Raw genomic sequence first — 21,063 nt, forward strand, 5'->3', positions numbered from 1 at the left:
AAAGATGAGGCCTGTGGTCATCTATAAGTGTTCCTCCAGAACTTTCCCCTTTTGGGCCAAGTGGGAGGAACACTTGTTTCTCGCTGTGCTTTAGGAACCATCATCCATCCACCCAGATCTGAGTTCCTTGCCTCACCATCCATAAAGGAATTTAAACTTCCTATTACTAAAACATCTGAATTTTGGTGGTGGGTTCAAACAGTTTAGTGCCCCCAAACCGAGAGCAGCTCAAATGTATCAATACATTAAAAAAATAAGTCTGGCACTCATTTGTAAAATATAAGATAAAATAATATGAATCTGACACCCAGGGACAATAGACACAGGGGCCAGGAATATTGCTCCATAGTTGGAATCCTGCCTCATGAGCTGGGGGAGAAGGCAGCTGGAATAGAGAAGGGATCACTAAGTCATAGATGGTTGAAGGGATCATTCAGGATGGGAGATGTGTGTTGAATGTAGATAAAGGTCCAAACGGGATAGTCTCTCAGTGTCTATATTGCAAACCTTAATGCCCCCAAAAGTAGAGAGAGAGTATTGGGTAAATTGTCTTCCATAGAGGTGGGGGGATGGTTGCGATGAGGGGGGGATACTAGGGACATTGATGGTGGAAAATGTGCACCATTGGAAGGATGAATGTTTGATCATTGTATGACTGAAACTCAAACATGAAAGCTTTGTAACTATCTCATGGTGATTCAATAAGAAAAAAAATGAAAAAAAAAACAAGTTTGTGTATCACTAGTTAGGTCTCAGGCTCTGGGTTTTTTGATTTAATTTAATTAATTTTTTCCTAAAACCAAAGTGCAAAGATCTAGTAACTTAGATGTGTCTATTGGGTGTGTCTCGGGTAATGCTTCTTGGGTATCTTCTTTTGTATATTGGGAAGGATTCTAACTCCAAAGGGAACATGTAAATAAAAGAGAATTTATGAGCTCTGTTTGATGGGAATGATGAGGGTAGATGAATTTCATAGATTACAGGAAAAGGCAAATAACAAGCCATGGTCCTATAATTACATGGAAATTATTAATTAACTAAGGGCCTAAACATTCCACACACCTAATAATACAAACATACTCAGTCTACCTCCTAGTCTAGATATGAAGTTCTGCAGAATTGTGGAAAAGAGCATCTTTTTTTGTCACTCGCTCAGTGCTATAGTCAACCTCTCATTTGTTTAGCAAATACTTGTTCTGTGTGATCCCAGGTGTATGGATACAGATATTAAGGGAAAAGGGAACTATTGCATTAGTGGGAAGCCAGACACCTAAAATATAATTACAGGACAAAGTGGTAATCTCTGTAATTGAACAATTTGTACAAAGTGTTAGAAGCGTACAGGCGAGGAAGTGAGTTCTGTTTTATACGTGTTGATGCAAGATGAAGATGGAAGTAGTGTATGGATATTTTTCTGGTTTTGGTGAGGCATGAGGGCTGTCGCTGAGATTCTCTTGTGACTCACTTTTGCCTGAGTCACATGCTGTTCTCCCCACTTTTCTTTTCGCCCGAGAGGGAGCCTGTACTGTTTTCCAGGAGAATCTGCCAGGCTGACAGAATAATTCATGCATTGCAGCAGGACTAGCAGGAGCAGATTTTCTTTGACAGAATCAGTGAGTCACAGTAGAGAAGACAGACGTTGTTCCCATGATGTCACCTCCCCTCCTGGCCTCTCCTAGGAAACAACAAGGAAGCTCACTTCCTGGGCGTCGACCCCTTGAAACAGCCAAATGGGGACAAATCATATTCGAAAACAGCTGCTACCCTTTGCTGAGGTTTCATTCTACTCTGGAAACTGACTCCAAGGCCCAGTCTTTGGGGCAAACATTGCTCCAGTTTGATTTTAGACTCTCTTTTGGCCTCAATCAGCAGCAAATGAACTACCAGTGTCATTGGAAAAGTGTGATGTCTCCCCTGATTCTTTCTCTCTATTCTTCTTAGAATCTTTTTTTTTTTCTATTTTTGAGAAACTCTTGGCTTTTCTTTGCCTCACTTCTTTTCTTCATCCTCCATAATTTCTGGAGACAGGCTAATCCTGATAGGAAATCTTCTTAGCTGCGGATCATGTAAGTCATAGATAGCATATATTCAAATCCCATTTCTACTCTTATTAGCTGGATGATTTACATAATTAATCTTGCTAAGCTTGATTTTTGCCATTTTTTAAATGAGACTACTGCTACTACCATCTACCTGCACAGATTATAAGGATTAATCAGATCATGCCAATAAGTACTGATACATCCTAAGAGCTCCTGAAGGTGATCTTGTGTTATTAGGTCTAAAATATAATCATAGCCTGTTAGCATTTTATATCTTTTCCCTGGTGTGAAAAAGCAAGATTTGTCCTTTGCAACAGATATAAGTGGATACCCTTCCTTGCTTTTCTTTATGCCCACTACCAGAACCTACTGACCGAGATTACCTCAAGTTTTAGAGGTAATATAGAGTTCTTCTTTGTGGTGTTACAAATGAGGCTCACTTATCCTAAGAGATGTCCTTGTGATTTCAAACTATGAGGTGATCTATGACCCTGCACTGGCTCTTCTGAATGTCTGAGATGAGTCTCTTCAGTACTGGGGAGGACCAATCTGATGATATTCAGAGCATCTCTCAGCATGCCAAGGAACTCTTAGCCCCCTGCTTGCCTAGGGGCAACACTGGGAGCTACGCTAAAACCAGAAAGACAAAAACAGTCAAAGAATACAGGTGTCCATGATTTAATAGCTCCGACTCCACCAGCAACACCTGAAAGGGGGAGTGGTTATCTTTGAATATCCCCTTACGCAGTTCAAATATGAACTGCCAAGCACACCGACTCATTTCTTCATTGTGTGAGCCAAGAATAGGTCGGCCTTCAAATGCTGGCATACCTGCTTTAGGCTAACAGCAAGGCGCCCAAATGGCTCTCAGCTGTGCCCTTATGCGTTCGTTTTCTTGGCTCCTCCTTGAGCCTTAGTCCTGCACAGGGGCCTCATTAGCAGCAGAAAGCTCCTCCTCTCTCTGCCCTCCTAGCAGGATTTACTCAGGGGAGAGGAAGGAAATGGATGGAAGAGGCAGATTGTAATTACTGGGAAGTGAAACATTTTGCAGCAAGTGCATATCCCCTAGATCTTAATGTATGGAAATGAGAAGAGACTGCATGTGAAAAAAAGTGTCATTCATGGGGACTTGAAAGCTAAGGCAGAATCTTTGGCACCAAGATTTGTTTAAACCAAGTTGCATAGAGAATGACCTTCGGGATCATGGGAAGTTGAAGATGAGCAGCGTGATTTATATAATGGGGCCAAAAAGAAAGTACTTGCTTAAAGAACCTTTATTTCTACAAACAATCAGCTCTGAGAGGCATTCAAAACATTTCTTTGAAAATCCCTTGCAAAACTCAAATATTTATACTGATATTTACTTAGCTGGGACTATGAACATTTTGGTTTTGCCGATACAATATATGTATTCCCTTTTTGTAATTATCTAAGGAAAATATTGTTCTGGAAAGTCCATGAAAAGACATAGCTTATCACTCTCTGTGATTGGTTGTAGCTACTGAGCATAATGGAGCATTGGTTTAATTAAGATCTTAATCTTCCTTTCTCTCGGAAGAGGTCATTCTGCTCAGTGCAGTAAATGCAAACATGGAAATTCTATTGTTTCTGATGATTGTCTTTTTTTTCTATAGGGCGTTGTTCCTTGGAGGACTTCTAGGTTCCCCAAACAAAGATAGTATTATTTCCTAATAATTAGTATCATAATGTAGTGTAGGTCATTTAGAGGGTCATCAGAACCTAATACAAATCAGGTATCTATATTTGGTGACATCCTTAGATATGGGACTTTTGCTTATATTCTTCCTTAAATCAAACGTGGATGTCTTCCTTCCCTCTGATAATTCAATCCTGATATTCTATAAACTATCACTAGTTTATAGAAGTCTCTAGAAGTCTCTCCCATCCATGTTGGTTCCTTGGTCACTGAGACATTTGTCTCTGCCAGTCAAGAACTTGACTTTTCCTGACACATTTTACTCTTTCTAGTCATCAGAACAGCATTGATCAAAGTGATTACATAGGAACAATAGGAATTACAATTATAAGTAACAATAATTTTATAGACATGTCTTTTTAGTAAAAACATGTGTTTTGCATGTTTATATAATCATAGTATTGCATTCAACCAATGCATGTCTTTTCCTAGTAGTTTTGGAACCCTGGAATGTTGTTCTGTTGGTGCTGATGTTTTAAGAGGATTTCCTTACTTTCAATTTTTTTTCTCATGTACTTTTAGTCCCAATAACTTGGATGCCCTATCAAAGAGAAGGTGTAGGAGGGAATGCTTCAGCTGGCAAAAAAAAAAGTATCCTTTTATGAGTAGGATCATCTTTGGAGGAGGATATTTTTTTGAAATATAAAGTTACCATCTCAGAACCCCAACTAAAGTTGGTTATTTTAAATATTCCTGTGTATTGGCCTGTTTTGGTTGGCTTAAGCACATCTGCTTTGTAATTAATTACGAAAGGTTATTCAAAAGTAGTCATTGAATTTAGTGTGGTGATCTCTGGAGAGATGTAGGAGCCAGAGAATATTAGGTCCCCTGTTCTCACTATCAGCAGAAACCCAGAATTGCTTCTGCCACTTCGAGGACTTTGGTGATCTTTCTTGAGAATGTAGCTCTTCCCACCAGCCTCTCTCGAATACTCATTTATCAAAGGGCCACTGAAGAGCATGTTCTGGCATAAAGGGGCACTCTTAAAATCCCTCCCTTGTCACCTTTGCTTAGCTAGAAAATTGTAGGAGCCTCAAAGAATTACAAGGCCAGCAGCCACTAGAGAGTTTCTCTGTAGTTATCTGCCATTGACCTTGGCCTAATTTGTCATGTTTTTGGCCATTAATTCCAAATATGAAAGATGAGGTGCCTTTAAATTTGATGGGCCACATTCTTCCTCTAGAGCTAAATTTGTTTTACTCACTAATGATTCTATTCTGTTCTATTAAAAATTCAAGGTTTATTTTATAAGTGTGATAACCAGTCATTCCATGAATAGTAGTTCCCGGGCCCTATGCACAACACATAAAATGTCATTTTTAGTGCCAAGTTTTTTCTAACCCCCCATTTTTCTCTTTGCAGAATTTTGAATGTGGCTTCAACCTAATTGGCTCCCCCAGGATCTCAGCTCCTGTTACGTTTTTGGTGATTCTTCGAGAGGCCTCTGGAGAGACTGGACTGCTGGCATGCCTGGTAGGACTATGTAGCCACTTTTCTTCCTTCTTTCAAATCTTGGCTCAACCCTTCCTTAGCCTCAAGTATTTGATTTTCACATTTGTTTTTGTCATCTTGGCTTCTGCTTTTCCTATTAGTGAATTTTATATGCATGACAGTGGCAACCACAACTGTTACTTCCCACGGTGGGGGTAGCTGGCCTCTGTCTACTGAGAAAGAAAAAGAAACAGGAATAAAGAATCCAGCAATCCAAACTCATATTAGTAGAAAAGTATAGATACATGTAAACAATTACCAAACACAGTCCTAGTAAATAAAGATAATAAACTTCTTAAGTTCAGTGTCTCATCTATACTAAAAGCAAATATCTCTTTAAACAAGAAAGTTGAGTTCATTTTAGTGGTCAGATTCAAAATGTTCCTATAATCTAAGGGGCTGTGAAACCACCAATATCTTTCTCATAGGGGCTGGAGAGAGAATACAGCAGGAATATAGAGAATAGACTTGCCTTGCATTCGGCTAACCTGTTTTTGAGCTCCGGCACCCCAACCCAAGGAGTTGGAGTTCTCCAACTCCTTGGGGTAGTCTCTGAGCACAGAGTCAGGAGTTAAGTCCTGAGTACCACTGGGTGTAGCCTAAAGCCCGAACCTCTGCAAAAAACATAAAACCCAAACCCCAAAACAAGAACAAAATCTTTCTCTTAAGCATGATGAGCTTATACCTTCTCATCTATATATGAATATGAGAGAAGATGCTGCCTTCATATTAGAGAAAGAAAGGAGGGCAGTGTAAGCAAATCACGTGCTTTTCCTGGCCTTAAAATATTTTAGCCAGATTCTTCACTTAAGGACTTGTCCTATAATGACATCAGGAAAGTGTACTCAAAGTGTCTGTTATTAAATATGTTATTAAAAGATATCATAGACTGACTCAGAGCTTTCCTTTATAGGAGGTAAAATCTGGAATAATAGAAACTTAGGAGACAGTTGTTCTGGCTTGGGAAAACTGTACTGAGGGAATTTAGTAAACAGATCTGAGGATGTGTGGAATAGAGTGCTTAGATTTTATTGTTGGAATGGAAATAGCATATGGAAAAATAAAGGAAAAATAAGAACTTTTTCATCTTTTGGGAGATAAAGGATTTGAAGTCTGTATATATATTGTGAAACCATTATGTTGTAACATTTGATTATTTCTTTCCATTAAAAACATATTAGAAGGGTGATAAGAAGAATGGGCTCTAACTTTGTTTTGATTAAATGCCTCTTTGTGTTTGTGTGTATGTGGGGTGTATGTGGAGTATATTTGTAGTATATGCGGGGTCTGTGTATATGTAATGAATGTGTATGAGCTTTTGTGTATATGTGGTGTGTGTGGAAATATGTGGTGCATTATATAGGGTGTGTCTATATGTGTATGTAGTGTGTATTTATGTATGCTGTGTGTTTATATGTGGTATGTGTAACTCAGATGGAAATATCTGCTTTATTGCAGCCTGATTTTCCTCTTATTGCATACATAAAACTTATCTAAGTAAAGAACAAACTAATTTCAAGTTGGTAAGGCAATAAAGTTGGTAATAAATATATTTATTTAATTAGAAAAGTGAGTTCTTAATTTATTTGAAAACATTTCTCAGGATTGTTTTCCCTAGGCAACAATGGAGATATCTGGCAAAGGGGAGAAGAGTCAGCCAGACTCCATTTGAGCAAATTTCCCCCATCTTGTGGCCCAAAGAAAGACAGCACAGACTTAGGGCTCAGGAAGTCTAGTTTTAATTTTGTTTGCACCATTATAAAACCACAACAATCCCTGGCAGATATCTCACTGGATTTTTTTTTCTTCTTCATCATTATCATCATCATCTCGTTGATTGTCGAATTTCTCGAGCAGTCTCAGTAACGTCTCCATCCGTCCATTTTTTTTTCTTACCATACAAAAACAAAAGGATTGAATTAGGCGACTGCAGTGATTCTGCCTATATTTAATATGTTATAAATCAAAGATGCAAATAGGGAAAGGAACTATAGAGGCGGCAGGGAGCTAAGTGTGGTGAGTCTGTGCTTGGGGAGGATTCCAGTCCGAGAAGGGTGAGGGACGCCAGACCTCATGTTCAGTCCAGCCATGCCTGCCTGAAGAAGGCTTTACATCACTGAGGGGTGGTGCTCTTCCTGTCTGCCCCTCCCCTTCTGCCCTTTCTCATGTTTGTTTCCTTATTTCTTTACGTATTACTCTACATCTTTACAAAAATTTCTGAGAAATACATGTAGTTAGGATTTTTCAGGAAAGCACAAAAATGATGATGGAACTTGGAAATTTATTTTTCAGTCTTCAATTCCTTTTCACTTCCTAGACTCTGTTACAGTTTCAGTTTTGCTAATTAGAAAAACATGAGATTTTTTAAGGCATGGTTTGAATGTTCATAATGAAGATAATGATAATAATCATAATGATGATGCCTACTTAGAGTGGTTGCTATATGCCTGGAATGGCTATTAAAGCTTTCGGAGCAAAAACTTATTCAATTCTTATAATAAAATTATAAGGTAAGTGTGATTTTTCTTTTTATCAGAGAATTCCTCTTCATGCTCTACACATTTATTAATTATATTTATTTTTATGTATCTTACTGCAAATTAAAGTTATCAGTATCATTTCTACTTTTGAAGATTATTTTTGAAAGCTATAAAAGTTATTTTGATGATGATTTTAGATGGGTTTATCATTTGAAATATGCCTTCTATTGCCACCATATCTTTTAAAAAAATTATGATTTTTTAATTAAAGAACTGTGATTTACAGAGTTATTGATAATTAAGTTTTAGGCATGCATTATTACGACACTAGTCCTACCAGTGTCAACTTCCCTCTACCAGTGTCCCCACAGTTCGCCTGAGTCCCCACCAACCCTTTTACCTATTTCTTTGACAGGTACATTACAAAGTTCTGATGGTCACCATTTCACTATTTCTTTTGATCAGTCACATCACTTTGTGTTGCTCCCCATGTCCTATTTTTTTGAGTTTACTTTGGTTTATAATATTTTATAACTTTGAATGTGCAGGTTTGTGTATTTGTGAACTGAAGTAATATATTTTTCTTTATTACAATATGAGCACCTCTAAAAATCTAGATCCCATCATAAGTAAAATTTAACCCCTTGCACTGTTTTATCCTTAGCCCCCTTCTCTCCCCGCCACAAGCCCACTCTCCTCTGCTAACCACCAGTATGTTTATAAAATCTGGGGTTTGTTTATGATATCCTTGTTTGCTTTGTTTCTCTCCCATGTATGAATGAATGCATTCAGTATTTATGCAGTATTTGTTTTTCTCCATCTGATGTATTACCTTAGCATAATCTCCTCAAAGTCTGTGGATTTAACAATTTTAATAAAGAAAGTTAAAGAAGTTAAATTGAAATTCTTTGAATAGTGAAATTGTGACCTCCCAAACACTAAAGTGCCCCTTCAGAGAATTAAAAAAAAAATAAATAAAAAGGGAGCAGAGGGTTAATGGAAATATTTAATTTAGTTGCTAGAAAAGTTTTCTTTATGCTTTTGGTTTTGTTGGAGTATGGTTGATTCTTTTTGAAAATATTAGGTTTTAGCCTTCTATAAATAGTTGAGGGAAAATATATTTCTAAGAAACCTAAATAACTAATTCTCTTTATATTTGTTACTGTGGTATAAGAAAAATACTTTCTTGGTAGGATGACTGTATTTGAAGGAAAAGAATATATCATTTATTCATTTTGCCCTCTTAACATTTCAGTTATCTGTGGTTATATTTCTAGAAGCTTTATTTTCTGCAACATTTATGTGCTCCAAGAAGTACAGAATCATGAAGATCCATGTTAGAAAGGATCTGAGGAATCATTTAACCCAGCTGCTTTAGTTTGAAGATTAAAAACACAACCTCAAGTAAGAGGTCTGGCCATGCATTAGAATCAAAATTTCCCAACAGAAAATCATAATTATAAGTTGCACAGTGTATTTAATAAATGATTTCACTGTATAAATATCTGTCAAAAACTTATTCTGTGTAAGATGCTATGGCTGTAGCAGTTTCTTTGGCCAGGAAAAATGTGGGCTCTCAAGATATTTGTAGCGAACATGTGTTATAAGATGACAAATAAAAAGTGATGAATAAAATATATCTTAGAATTAGTCTTGATACATTCTTAGATGATGACAATGACTTTGGTTTATCATACCCTGTGCTTTATGCCTCCTAGGAGATGAAATAACTCACAGCACAAACTAAAGACAGGATCACTGCTGGTGTAGAGCACTGTAGCACTGTAGCACTGTAGTCCCGTTGTTCATTGATTTGCTCAAGCAGGCACCAGTAATGTCTCCAGTGTGAGATTTCTTGTTACTATTTTTGGCATATAGAATATGCCACGGGAAGCCTGCCAGGTTCTGCCATGTGAGCAAGATACTCTCAGTAGCTTGCTGGGTTCTCCAAGAGGGATGGAGGACTCGAACCCGAGTTGGCCGTGTATGAGGCAAACACCCTATTCTCTGTGATAGGGATCTGGGAATATTTGGTGTGAGCAAATCCATCACTGAAAATGTCTCCAAAGAATTGAATTTTTCATCCTAGTGCTAAGTCTTATGTTCATGTTGATAACTGAGAGTCAAAACAAAACAAAACTAAGGTTAAAGTTCTTTCAGAATCCTCTTTTAGCAAAAGAAGTGATTAAGTACATTTTTGAAAGTTTTTAATCTAGAGACTATTGGTGCATAAAAGGATAAACTGCACCTCTCTAAGATATTTACTTGGTAGTCATCAAAATTTTTTTAACATCTGATATGCACATCAACTTATCTCTAGATCAGGTCTGGATACGTGTGATATTATTGGAGGGGAAAGTGATTATTACTTTATGTAAAATTGATGTTTTTGCATTAACTTGACAATAGAGTTTTGTGTACTGAAGCACCACTCCATATTGGTTTTTAAAAAGTTATGCAAAACGTGGGATAGTAGATGAGAATAACTCAAAGTAGAAGATTGGAAAACAGTCTTACAGAGAGTAACTTAAAATGCAGATAGAGCTTTCATTGTATCTGATAAAGTATTAAAAATAGTTAAAATGGTAAAAATTCACATTCTGTAATAGTTAAAAAATGAATTCATTAAGAAGATATAATACTGAATATGTATGCACAAAATGAAGAATCATCAAAATAAATGAACCAATAATTAACAGACCTAGAGAGAGACATTAGCAGCAGCATGATATTATAAGGGGATTTCAAAACCCCATTTAAATCAATGGAAGTCACTGAAGAAACAACAGCCAGGAATGGTAAGTAAGACTAGACTGACTTAATCAACATTTAGACTCTAGAGAAGTTCCCAAACTTAACTGGCCTACTGCCCATTTTTAGAAAAAGAGAAATCACTGAGTTTCCTCCTCTGTGAGTCTTCCTTCTTTAAGAGAAAAACAGAAAGCAGTCCACAGTGGCACCCAGTATCGCCCCTCTGCATCATTCCAGATCTGCCTAAGCATAAGTCTTGCCCACTTTGCGTGATCACCCTAATACTAGTTTGGAGAGTATTTCATCCTCAAGAACCGAATACGAATACTTGCCAAGTACATATTAAATATCCTCAGAGACGAACTACATGTCAATATTCAAAACAAACGACCAATAAATTTATGAAAATTGAGATCATATCAAGAGTCTTCCTGATCATAATAGTACAAAACTAGAAATCAAACACATAAAAGGAAGCTGAAAAGGCCTAAATATGTGGAGACTTAGTAACAAGCCAGGAAATAACTCCCTGATCAATGAGGGAATCAAATGAGAATTAAAAAGCTAACAACTTCATTTAGACAAGTGAAAATGATGACATAAGATATGAGAACTTAAAAAATTCAGAAAAATCACCATGAAGAGGGAACTGTACAGCACTAGAGGCCTACCTAAGGAAATAAAGAAAATCTCAGGTAAATAATCTAATCTTACAGGACAAATGAAACCAAAAGTTAATAAAAGGAAGTAAGTAACAGAATTTAAAGTGTGGGCTACAGAGATAACTCAACAGACTGGCAATCAATTTTTGCATGTAGTAGGCACAGTTTTGATTTGCCAGCATCATATGGTTCCTCAGGCACTACCCAGAGTAACCCCTGAGCACAGAGCCAGAAATAGCACCTGAATGCTTCCAGGTATGGCCCGAAACCTTCAAATGTTCAAACAAACAAAATGAAAATAAATAAAAGAGTTTAAAAGGTCATATAAAAGATTGATTAAACCAAGATCTAGATCTAGGTCTTTCCAAGAAAAATAATACTGACAGCCTTTAGCCAGGCTTGCTAAGGAGTAAGTAGAAAATACAGAATCAGAAATGGAAGAGGAGGGGCTGGAGAGATAGCACAGCGGGTAGGGCGTTTGCCTTGCACGCGGCCGACCCGGGTTCAAATCCCAGCATCCCATATGGTCCCCTGAGCAAGGCCAGGGGTAATTCCTGAGTGCAAAGCCAGGAGTAACCCCTGTGCATCGCCAGGTGTGACCCAAAAAGCAAAAAAAAAAAAAAAAAAAAAAAGGAAATGGAAGAGGAAAAGTTACAATAGATACCACAAAAATGCAAAGTATCAGAGTAACAATCATATTTATCTATATAACTATATTAGATAATATAGAAGAAATGGAAAAATTCTTAGAAAGATACAATCTTCCAAAAATAAAAAGAAATAGAAAGACCGAATAGATATCAAGCTAGTAAATTGAAACAGTAACTAAAGGTCTTCCCCATATGTGCTTTCACTAGTAAGTTATTACCAAATCTTCAAGCAGTTCTTATCACTGTTAAACTCTTCAAAAAATGGAGAGAAAGAAACACTAAAGAAACTGACAGAATGGAGCTGGAGAGGTAATACAGTGGGTAAGGTGTTGGTCTTGTGTGCAGCCTACCCACGTCCAGTGCTCAGTATCCCATATGGTCCCCCAAGCCATGTCAGGAGTGATCCCTAGTGCAAAACCAGGAGTAAACTGTGAGAACTTACTCATGAAGATCCCCCAATAGCCCCCACAAAAGAATCCACCAGAAGACCACTCAAAGTTATAACTGAATACAGTAAATGGTGGAATACAGAAATACTATACAAAAATCCATCATATTTCTGTATGTGAACAATGAATCAGAGGAAAGAGAAATTAAACAGTGATTTATGACTGTACCAAAAAGAATAAAATGGCTGAGAATACATTTATAAAAGTAGCTAAAATTTTATAGTGCTGAGAGAATTAAACGACACAATAGCTATGAATTAGGCTTTGCTTAGAAATTTATATGTACATATCCCAATGGCAAACTCTTTATAGAATCCTCTTTAGATCATTGGCAGGCCATGATTTTTTTGTCTGTTTGTTTCTGTTTATTTTTCTTTTTTTGGGTCACACCCACTATGCTTAGGGGTTCCTCCTGACTCTGCACTCAGGAGTTACTGCTGGTGATGCTCAGGGGACCATATGGGATGCCAGGGATTGAACCCAGGTTGGCTGTGTACGAGGCAAATGCCCTATCAGCTGTACTGTTGCTCCACCCCAGGCCATGATTTTAAGCAACATGAGGATAAAAGGACATGCAATACTAGGTGTAAACTATGAATAGAAAAAGTAGAGTCATAGACAGATTTGTTTGTTTTCAGACATCCAGCGGTACTCAGGGATTACTCCTAACTCTGTGCTCAGGGATCATCCCCCAGCAGTGCTTAGGAAACCATGTCTGGTGCCAGGGATTGAATCAGGGTTAGACACAAGCAAAACAACTGCCTACCTATTGTACTGTCTCTCCAGACCTCTGGTAAGGCTGATTTGATTACAGAGGGTAAGCATTGCCTTTTACAAAACATTTATGCGTTTTCAAGTGTATATTGTTCCAACACCAATTCCTTCACCAGTGCCCACTACCAATGTTTCCTGTTTCCCTCCCACCCCCTGCCTTTCTCTATGGCAGGTACTTTTTTGTCCTAGTGTTATACCTAATTTATCTCTCCCACTGTTGCCCCAGGGCCAAGCTTCATACTGAAGACCAGTTCTCCTGCTCTTCATTTCTACTGCTGTTGGGCGTTTGATATTCGCCTACAAGATTTATTTATATTCCACATATGAGAAATATTGAGTATGTTCTGAGTCTGTTCCTCTCCCTCTACTTTCACTCAACATGATACCCTCCAGATCCATCCACAATGCAGCAAATTGCATGACTTTATCTTTTTTAAGACTGCATAATATTCCTTGTGTATATGTACCAAATTTTCTTTTTCTTTTTTTAAAAAATTATTGATTCACTGTGATATATTTATAAGCTTTCATATTTGAGTTACAATCACACAATGATCAAACACCCATCCCTCTACCAGTGCATGTTCTCCACACCAGTCTCCCCAGTATATCCTCACTTTTCCCACCCTCCCCCTGCCTCCATGGCAGACAATATTCCCCATACTCTCTCTCTACTTTTGGGCATTATGATTTGCCGTGCAGATACTGAGAGGTTATCATGTTTGATCCTTTATCTACTTTCGGCACATATTTCCCATACTTACCAATTCCTCCAACCATCATTTTCCTTATGATCTCTTCTCTATTCCAGCTGCCCTCTCCCTGCTCGCTCATGAGGCAGGCTTCCAACTATGGAATAATCTTCCTTACCCTTATATCTACTGTCCTTGGGTGTCAGTCTTGTGTTTATGTTATTTTATATTCCACAAATGAGTGCAGTCCTTCTATATCTGTCCCTCTCTTTCTGACTCATTTCACATAGCATGATACTCTCCATGTCTATCCACTTATAAGCAAATTTCATGACTTCATCTGTCCTAAGAGCTGCATAGTATTCCATTGTGTAGATGGACCAAAGTTTCTTTAACCAGTCATCTGTTCTAGGGCACTCGGGATGTTTCCAGATTTTGGCTATTGTGAACAGTGCTGCAATGAACATATAGGTACAGATGTCATTTCTATTGTGCTTTTTTGCACCCTGGGGTATATTCCCAGAAGTGGTATTGCGGGGTCATATGGAAGCTCAATTTCTAGTTTTTTAAAGGACTGTTCATGTTGTTTTCCAAAAAGGCTGGACCAGTCGGCATTCCCACAAACAGTGAAAGAGCATCCCTTTTCCCCACATCCACTCCAGCACTGGTTGCTTTTGTATTTTTGAATGTGTGCAGGTCTCTGTGGTATATGATGATATCTCATTGTTGTTTTGACCTGCATCTTCATAATGATTAGCGATGTGGAGCATTTTTTCATGTGCCTTTTGGCCATTTGAATTTCTTTGTTGAGGAAGCTTCTGTTCATTCCTTCTCCCCATTTTTTGATGGGGTTGGAGGTTTTTTCTTATGTAATTCTACTAGTGTCTTGTATATCCTGGGTGTTAATCCCTTATCAGATGGGTATTGGGTAAATATTCTTTCCCATTCTGTGGGCTCTCTCTTCATTTTGGTCACTGTTTCCTTTGAAGTGCAGAAGCTTCTTAGTTTGATTGTAGTCCCATTTGTTTACATTTGTTTTCACTTGCTTTGTACCAAATTTTCTATATCAAGTCATTGATTTGTGGGTATTTCTATTATATCCATGTTTTACCTATTGTATATAGTGCTGCATTGAATATTGGAGTGCAGACGGATGTCTTTTTTGCATTTTGCTTTTGGGCTCTTGGAGTTTGTTCCCAGAAGTGGAATTGCTGGGACATGTTGAAGCCTAGTTTCCTAGCTTTGTGAACAATGTCCATATTGTCTTCCTAAAAGGGTGGGACAGTTGACATTCCCAGGATTGCCTTTTCCCCCCTTCCAGTTCCTCATCATTTCTAGATATAGGGAGACAACTTTTCCAGTTATAGGCATTTTGCCTCTGGAATTGCCTCTGAGCTATCTCTTTGTGGTGCCTTAGACACAGCAACCTGAATGTCTCCTGGTTGCTAATCCACTGCCTTAAAGTCATCTCTCCTTGTGGTCTTATCTAGTTTCCCTCCATCTGTCCATCTTGACACTTTACTTATATGTCTCTTAAAACAGACTCTCAGTTTACTTCTCCGATTCATTCTCTCTTTGTCTTCATTCTTGTCATTTTTCTTTCTCAAACTTTCTTTACAACCTCCAGCAGTGCTACTACAACTGAAGAAAGAAAAATTCAATATGATGAGAAGTATTTTAGGAAATGATGTTTCCAGAGTGTGAAAACGTTCTATAGAGCAGAATGGGCAGAGAGCTGAGGCCTGGGTGGAGGGTGTTTGTGTGAATTGAACCCTGGAGAGAGCAAAGGGGCAGTTTCAGAAGGTGAACCAGCCGCACGCTTGCCCTGCAGCAGGGCAGGTGGCAGCTCCCCCGTGTTGTATGCTGAGAGCATGCCACTGTGTCTCTCTCAGAAAACATTAGCTTTATAAATAGCAGTGGTGGAGGGAACCAGCCCCATTATCTTGTGCATGATCTTCAAGACTGCAGCTGTCAAGGACGATTTTCTAAACCTCTAGGTCAGAGAAGGACTGGGTGCAACAGACAAGCACCGCACACTTCTTTCTACTAAACTTCCTTTTCTGGGTCCTCAGTTCAGTTAGCATGAATACCAGCCACTGTGGCCTGGGGATCCATTACTGAGGCTGCGCTTGCAATGTAGGGGTCCATTGCAGAAACATTATCAGTGAAATGAAGGCAGCGGAGTCTGCAGACCAACGAGAAAACAGCTCACATTCTCTGAGAACCAAACATGCCTGACTCCTAGGGACAAACTGGCAGACTCCCCCTCACTCTTTCCTTTCAGACCTCAAACTGTGGTAAGGCTGGAATCCTCTCAGCTTTGGAGGGGAGAACCTAGCAGATAAAAAAAACCCGAAGACTTAAGAAACCAAGGCTGTGCCTACTATGCCATCTCAACAGCTGCCAGGCCTCACTATTCTGTCCCCAAGGCTGGCCTTCCTGAAATCTGCTCCGAAACAGTTTAGTGGGATTGCTGAGTTTCACTCCTTTTAAGCAATGTGACAGAGACCAGACTTGTCAACTCTTTGGTTTTCTAGGAATGTTTTGTATAGTTTCTTCAATGTATTTGATTTTCTCTGAGGAGCCCAAAGAACAGAGGAACAATTCCAAGCTCTGTCCACTGGTCAGAGGTACATGAGTTTCCTCCATGGTGGGACACAGCGGTGCCACTGATGGGACCTGTAGTGTGTGCTGAACAGCACTGCAATTAAATTAAAAAAAAATTTAAACACATAAATAAATCTTCACTTCAAAATCAACACCATGTTGCATTCTAAAATTTGGTTTATTCTCTGTCAGACTTGTCTTTGCTGTATTGATTTTTTCAGATTTGTCAACCACATTTTATAGATTATTAAATAACACCGAAGCAAGAAGGAGCAAAGAGCAGCTGCAGCACCGTCCAGGCTAACCTCACTGGAATGTGTGCTTCCACACTGACAGCAGTGCCAGCGGGATTCCCTGCACAGACGGGGGTCACGGGGCTGGCAAGTCCTGTGAGGAAACCTGCTTCCCAGCGCACACAGTACTTGCTGTCTGAGTGTCACTTGATTTGCTCTCAGATTCCTGGCAAGGTAATCAGAACAGCAATGACAACCCTTTCTCTTCATTCCTTGAAAGAGCATTAAAAGGCTTTAAAACTTGCTTTGGATGCCAAAGCCCATCAATTAAATAATATATATTTTCATATATCCTTGAAAACACATAGACACATATTTACTCTTTACATTAAGTAGAGGGGAAAGCAAGTCAAACTTGGGTTCTTTCTGGAAAACTTGAGCACCCTGCTACTTCCATAAGCCTACCATGGCACATGGAATTCTGTGTGGTCTTCCTACATGCTCCATCAGCCTTTTCCCTAACTCTGAAGGTGGACTTATCTTCCCACTCAGAAATCATCTTTAATTTGTCCTTCTCCCTCGTGCAAAATTTAATCAAACCATCATCAATCCTTCTAGCTCTTCTTCAGGCATATTTGAAACCCACCCATATCTCCCATCTCTCTAACCAGAACCTTCCTCATCAGCATCTTCAGTTGCCTCTTTATAATGATTTACACACAGTATCTACTATAGCCTTTCAAAAATGTAAAATATATTTTAACAAGCCATGCTAAAGCCTAGTAGAGACTTCTGGTTCTTTCAGAGTGAGTTTGAACCGCTAGCTGTGATGTCCCTGTCTTAGCGTGATGCTACATCCCTACCTGCCTGTTGGCCTGACTTTAGTGAAGCTGGACTTTCACTTCTTTAATGCAGCACACTCTTTCTAGCCTTAGGATGCTTTTTCCTAGTAGACTTTATCTTCAGAGAAGTTTTAGGATTCACAGGAAAACTGAAGAGAAAGTACCAAGGGTTCTCGGATCTTCCCTTCAGCACAGCCTACCCATCTTCCACCTCCCCATCTAGTGTGGGACATTTGCTATAATTGATGAATCTATATTTGACACATCATTACCCAAAGTCCATAGTTACTTAAAATCTATATTTGACACATCATTACCCAAAGCCCATAGTTTACTTAACTGGTGTTTTTGCATCCAACACTTAAGAGTTTACTCACTGTACATCCTCTGGGTTTGGATAAATGAAAAATGACATGCAGCTGACACAATAGGATCTTATAGGTGATTTTACCACTCTCCAAATAATCTCTGTGTTCCCTCTGTTCATTCTCTGCTCTCACCCCCTGACTACCACTGGTCTCTTGACTCGCTCCATAGTTCTAGTTATTGAATAGGAATGTTATATAGTTGGATCATAAGCATTTTACATGGGTTATTTTTAGTTAGTAGTAAATATGCTAAGGTTTCTCCTTGTCCTCACAACAGTGAGGATTTTCCTGTAGCTTTTTTGTTCTGCTCTGTCTTTCCTGCCCACTACATTTAGCTAACGTCTTTTATCATGTAACCCACTCTATTTTTTCAGAGCACTTAATAGCCTCTGAAATTTTCTTTTTTTGTTTTTGATAATCCTGCTCACTAATTCTTAAGCTTTTGAAACAGGTTTGGTGCATAGTATGTGCTCAGTAAATGTTTGAAGACTTGAGTGCATGAATGAATGACTCGAATATTAATTCTCCCTAGATTGGCTCTTCTTTTCTATGTTGGTCTTTAAGGTGACAAACACTTTCTTTCATGCTGCCCCAGATTTTATTCAGTGGAACAGGCAGACATTCATGTTAAGTCACTGAGTCTGAGAATTATTTCTTGTTCACCTTTGGCTTCTGAAGCTCTCTTGGTTGTCTGCTGAATTTAATGGGTCTCCAGGCGAATGGCAGTTTGTAGCCTTAGTTGGGAATCAGTCACACTGCGAGAGAACAGAGGCAGTAGAAAATGATTAAAGGAAAATAGCAGAAAAGTATGATTTAATATTTATTGAGCTACATTGTGCACAAGGCTGTGTATAGCATAAAAAGCAAATTAGGAGACATAGAAAATGAGTGAGCACCCAAATACTGCAGAGAGGAAGGTATTTCTTCAGATGCCTTCGCTCATTTAGCACACTGCAGTCTTAGCAAGATATATAGACCTGTTCAGGAGGGAAATAATGCAGCCAGTGTTTGTGTCCCAGCCATCCCATGCAGGACATTGCAATTCCGTTCTTGCTTTTAAAGGAAACTTTCTCTAAGGCTAACAGATTTTCTAGGGAGGCCAAACCAAGTGAAGCTGAGCTTAATGTTCTCATTAAAATGTTAAAGAAGCTTTATTCATGAATGACTGAGGCTGTAATTGCCTTATCCTTGTAAACTATGAAAATATGTGGCTATCTCTTACCAAGGCCTGTGCGCTGTCCCCTCTGGCAGGAGGGCCCTGTGCTGGAGGGCTTGGCCAGATGACAGCAAAGAGCAGATAGATCATCAGGATTCCCTCTCTCTGAGATGTAGTCGAAGATGTGCTGACTAGGTGTACCCCTTCATCAATTGATTTCCATTCAGTCAATCTGGTTTAGTAGGCACTATTAAGATTTTTCTTGAGCTTGAGTTCAATTTGGAAATTATATGGATATGGGCACACATGGAGACATATGCCCACAAATGTTGTGGAAAGAAGTGGTTTTGCCAATTCTTGGGAAAAAGATGATGGGAGGCATCACCATCCCCAACCTCAAACTTTACTACAAAGCAGTAACAATTAAAACAGCATGGTACTGGAACAAAGGCAGAGCCGTAGACCAATGGAACAGGGTGGAATATCCCTACACACAACCCCAAATGTATGACCATCTAATCTTTGATAAGGGAGCAAGAGATGTGAAGTGGAGCAAGGAAAGCCTCTTTAACAAATGGTGCTGGCACAACTGGACAACCACATGCAAAAAAATGGGTTTAGATCTTGACCTGACACCATGCACAAAAGTCAGATCAAAATGGATTAAAGACCTCAACATTAGACCACAAACCATAAGGTACATTGAAGACAAGGTCGGCGAAACCCTCCACGATATTGAAGATAAAGGTATCTTCAAAGGTGACACGGAACTAAGCAATCTAGTAAAAACAGAGATCAACAAATGGGACTACATTAAACTAAAAAGCTTCTGCACCGCAAGAGATACAGTGACCAGAATACAAAGACTATCCACAGAATGGGAAAGGATATTTACACAATACCCATCAGATAAGGGGTTGATATCAATGGTATATAAAGCACTGGTTGAGCTCTACAAGAAGAAAACATCCAACCCCATCAAAAAATGGGGCAAAGAAATGAACAGAAACTTTACCAAGGAAGAAATACGAATGGCCAAAAGGCACATGAAAAAGTGCTCTACATCACTAATCATCAGAGAGATGCAGATCAAAACAACCATGAGATACCACCTCACACCACAGAGACTAGCACACATCCAAAAGAACAAAAGCAACCGCTGTTGGAGAGGATGTGGGGAGAAAGGGACCCTTCTTCACTGCTGGTGGGAATGCCGACTGGTTCAGCCCTTCTGGAAAACAATTTGGACGACTCTCAAAAAATTAGATATTGAATTCCCATTTGACCCAGCAATACCACTGCTGGGAATATATCCCAGAGAGGCAAAAAAGTACAATCGAAACAACATCTGCACATGTATGTTCATCGCAGCACTGTTTACAATAGCCAGAATCTGGAAAAAACCCGAATGCCCCAGAATGGATGACTGGTTGAGGAAACTTTGGTACATCTATACAATGGAATACTATGCAGCTGTTAGAAAAAAGGAGGTCAAGAATTTTGTAGTTAAGTGGATGGGCATGAAAAGTTTCATGCTGAGTGAAATGAGTCAGAAAGAGAGAGACAGACATAGAAAGATTGCACTCATCTATGGTATATAGAATAACAGAGTGGGAGACTAACACCCAAGAACTGTAGAAATAAGTACCAGGAGGTTGACTCCATGGCTTCGAGGCTGGCCTCATGTTCCGGGGAAAGGTCAACTCAGAGAAGCGATCACCAACTACATTGTAGTCGAAGGCCATGTGGGGGAAGGGAGTTGCGGGCTGAATGAGGGCTAGAGACTGAGTACAGCGGCCACTCAACACCTTTATTGCAAACCACAACAGCTAATTAGAGAGAGAAAACAGAAGGGAATGCCTTGCCACAGTGGCAGGGTGGGGTGGGGGGGAGATGGGATTGGGGAGGGTGGGAGGGACACTGGGTTTACGGGTGGTGGAGAATGGGCGCTGGTGAAGGGATGGGTTCCCAAACTTTGTATGAGGGAAATATAAGCACAAACGTGTATAAATCTGTAACTGTACCCTCACGGTGATTCTCTAATTAAAAATAAATAAATTAAAAAAAAAAAAAAAAAGAAGTGGTTTTGCATCTGTTCCATAAACGGTGCTTTATTGAGGCGAGAATATAAGAAATCTGAAGATGCTGA

At 39.1% G+C, this 21,063-nt stretch overlaps 1 protein-coding gene across 2 annotated transcripts in view; it reads left to right on the forward strand.

The window, feature by feature from the left end:
- The window catches only part of ENOX1 (ecto-NOX disulfide-thiol exchanger 1), a 649,231-nt gene that overhangs the window by 118,408 nt on the left and 509,760 nt on the right, over window positions 1-21,063 (forward strand). For both annotated transcript variants that reach the window (XM_055124381.1, XM_055124426.1), the window contains exon 2: window positions 5,122-5,232. The gene's annotated coding sequence lies outside the window, so the exon portion shown is untranslated. The remainder of the gene's footprint in view (window positions 1-5,121; window positions 5,233-21,063) is intronic.

The sequence above is a fragment of the Sorex araneus genome, chromosome 1 (genome assembly GCF_027595985.1).
Source record: "Sorex araneus isolate mSorAra2 chromosome 1, mSorAra2.pri, whole genome shotgun sequence".
Taxonomy (NCBI): Eukaryota; Metazoa; Chordata; class Mammalia; order Eulipotyphla; family Soricidae; genus Sorex; species Sorex araneus.